This window comes from Myotis lucifugus, unplaced genomic scaffold (genome assembly GCF_000147115.1).
Source record: "Myotis lucifugus unplaced genomic scaffold, Myoluc2.0 scaffold_272, whole genome shotgun sequence".
Classification (NCBI taxonomy): domain Eukaryota; kingdom Metazoa; phylum Chordata; class Mammalia; order Chiroptera; family Vespertilionidae; genus Myotis; species Myotis lucifugus.
The window spans coordinates 92,379-95,908 of NW_005871320.1; the positions used below are offsets into that span (position 1 = coordinate 92,379).

Consider the following 3,530-nt stretch of genomic DNA (forward strand, 5'->3'; position numbering starts at 1 on the left):
TTGTCTATTATTAGGTAAGATAATATTGCACTATTGGTATGTATGGTGTAAGTTGGGGTGCTGGAAATATCAAGGTAAACACTATGTGAAGTATATGATTGTTTAACCCAGGGGTGGGCAAACTTTTTGACTCGAGGGCCACAATGGGTTCTTAAACTGGACCGGAGGGCCGGAACAAAAGCATGGATGGAGTGTTTGTGTGAACTAATATAAATTCAAAATAAACATCATTACATAAAAGGGTACGGTCTTTTTTTTTTTTTTTAGTTTTATTCATTTCAAACGGGCCGGATCCGGCCCGCGGGCCGTAGTTTGCCCACGGCTGGGTTAGAGGTTTTCCAACAAAGTAGGGCAATTGCTTCTGCCTAGAGGCTGATTGTTATTCTTAGTCTCTTGGTGGGTCTCAGAAACTCCACAGGTTGGGACAACTACCTTACCCCAGGCATAAACCACCTGGGTAGCAAAGATCTGTGTGAGAAAGATGACATCTGTAGCCTGAGGGAACTGGGGTGTCTGCCTTCCAAGCTCTAATCCCAGAGCCCCCAACCCTGGCTTCTGCTCACACAGCTCCAGTCCACTCAGCCCTCCCTCTGCCAGAGTCTAAGGTGAGTGGCTGCATGTGAAAGTTTGTGCATTGGCCCTTTAAGAGGGTGCCTGCATTTCTAGCCATCTCTCCCTGGCAGACAGCAACCTTGCTGCTTTTCACAGCCAGATGTTATGTGGGCACCTTTCTCAATTATGGTGCCCTCTGTTGGGGTGCCCAGCTTGGGGTTTATACCCCCAGAATTCTCAGTGGCAACCCCCCACAGCTGAGATATGTCTCTGGAACTTCAGTTGCTGTCTGTGGGAGCCCGGTCATCCCTTTCCCACCTCCCCGCTTCCTACCTATCTCTATGCAGTCTCCACTTTCTATCCTTGGTTATCAGGGTTCTCTCCAGCTTGTCTTCAGTTGATTAATCAGGATATTTATTTATGTATTTATGTATGTATGTATGTATGTATGTATGTATGTATGTATGTTGTAATTTCAGTTTGTTCCTGGGAGTGTGTCAGTGTAACATCCTCTTACTTTGCCACCTTTTTTAATCTCGGGGGGGGGGGGAGATTTTTTTGAAATTATGTATCCAAAGTGGTTAGGAAGGTAGATTACATTTGATTTCAATCATTATGTTTGACTACTGACAGCTTTCAAGTCCTCCATTCTTTCTGTACCCCTTGCCTCACATGTGAGCATGCAGATAGGAAAGTCCAAATATTCTCTACTTTGGGTACAAGTTCAAACCACATAAGCACAGCCAGGATATGGCAACCCCACCCCCTAACCACCAGAAAAACCCTAAGTCAGTCTCCTTTGCCTGTTTTTTCAAGCCATTTTCAGACCAGATTAGGAGCCAATCCTGCTCTCTTCAGAAAGTCTCATTATGTGAATAAATTTTTCCATACCCACTTGGTATATTTGGGATATGATCAGTGTCAACATTTTGTTTAGTTCTTTTTCTGGAGTTTTGTTCTGTTCTTCCGTTTGGGCTATGCTCTTTGTCTCCTCATTTGGCCACTTGCCTGTGTTTGTTTCTATGTATTAGGTAGAGCTGCTATGTCTCCTAGGCTTGGTAGCATGGCCTAATGTAGATGTACTGTAGGGTTCAGTGGCACAGCCTCCCTGATCATCTAGCCTGGGCACTTGAGGTACACCCCTGCATGGGCTGTACATCCTTCTGTTATAATTGAGTCTTGATTGCTGTTGGCACATCAATGGGAGAGATTTACCCAGACTGATCACCTGCAAGGACTGGCTGTGACCACTGACCAACCACTTTGGAGAATTAGCTGTGCAGGGCCACGCAGCAGGACTTACTTTACCAGGGCTCTGGTACCCACTGAGTCCACCTCTTGAGTGTGTTGCTTGTGGAGGTGGTTGGATGATGGTGCTTTGATGTATTCTGAAGCTGTCTAATGGGTTCACTGGCTCTGGGCCTCCAGAGACGTGTAGGCCCAGGTCAGCCACTGCCTGTGTTCTGCTCACAGCTGCCAAGTATAAGCTACAAAGTGATCTGCAGATGGCTGCTTCTTGTGCTGGGCTTGGAGGTGCTCTAGGCAAGGCCAAGCTGTGAACCAATGCAGGCTTCTGCCAGTGCTGGACCTTTGGCCACTTGGGTACGGGGCTTGCTGAGGCCAGATGCTGCTTGAGAGATTTTAGGAAAACCTGAAATATGAGCCAGGATAGGCTCATATTTATGATAAAGCCACTGAAAACAGCTTGGGTGGGCCCAAAAGTTGGGTGGGGCAGGGCCTCAGGGAATCACCAGGGTGGGGCAAACAGTATGAGCCAGATTGATGAAATCTCAGATATGGCACCTGAGCTGACTCCGGGAGGCGGGGGATTCATCAAAAGAACAGCTTCTGCCAGTACTTCTTTCTGTCTGGGAGAAAGCTGCCCCTCCAACTCTTGCCCTGATGCCAAACAATTCAGTTCCTCCCATATGTCTCCTCAAGCTGCTGTCCCTGGGCTGGAGCTCAGATGGGGTGAGTCCATGTAAGTCCATGCATGGGCCCTTTAAGAGGAACTATCTGGGACTCCAGCAGTCTCAGCCTCCCTTCCTGCTGGTTTTTAAAGCCAGAAGTTATGGGGACTTCTTTTCCTGGCACTGGAACTCTGAGCTGGGGGCCTGGTGTGGGATTAGGACCCCTCACTCCTCAAGGGGGATCTCTGCAGCCAAGATACCCCTCCCAATTTTTTTTCAGTAACACATGGGTGTGGGACCAGCCCTTCTGCATCTCTACCTCCTCCTACTAGTCTTGATGTGGCTTCTTATTAAATTTTGTAATTGTAGGACTTCCATTCAGCTCAATTTCAGGCGGTTCTGAATGATGGTTGTTCTGTAGTTTAGTTGTAATTTTGATGTGGTTGTGGGAAGAAGTGAATACCAAGTTTCCTTATGCAGCCCCTTTGGCCAAAAGTCAGTTTATGTAAATTTTAAATGACTAAAAACAATAAGTATCATATTAAATAAAAAAAATTTTTTTAAAGTTAAAATCCAGAGAAAAGAGGACTGGAAGGAAATATATAAAAATATTAATAGGGACTATTTCTTGCTCATAATATAGATAATATTTTTCATTTTATAGTTTTCCATATTTCCTAGATTATCTACTAATAACAAGTCACTTCCATACTGATGTAGTTTTGTTGCTGTTGCTATTTTGTTGTTTTCACATTCAGTGTACAAATGTGAACAGGAATTGTGGGCATGGGCATTGAGATACTTGTGAATCTCAGGCAAATTATCTGTCTTAAAAAACACAAGAACATATAAAGTTACAATGATATATAATCTTCAAAATGATTATGAAGACCATTCAGAAATATTTTAATTATATGAATTAGTACAGATATAATTCAAACCTGTATTTATAGATCAATACACACTGACATCATAATGTCAGTGTATCATACTAAGTCCTGAATGGATATAAAAGCATAAGAACAAAGTTACAGTTTATAAAAGGGAGCAATACTGAAAGATGGAAAT

General features: G+C 43.9%; 1 pseudogene; it reads right to left on the bottom strand.

Annotated features, from left to right (window-relative positions):
* Nucleotides 1-1,201, bottom strand: part of LOC102418387 — a 4,870-nt pseudogene extending 3,669 nt beyond the window's left edge.
* Between the last annotated feature and the right edge of the window lie 2,329 nt (nucleotides 1,202-3,530).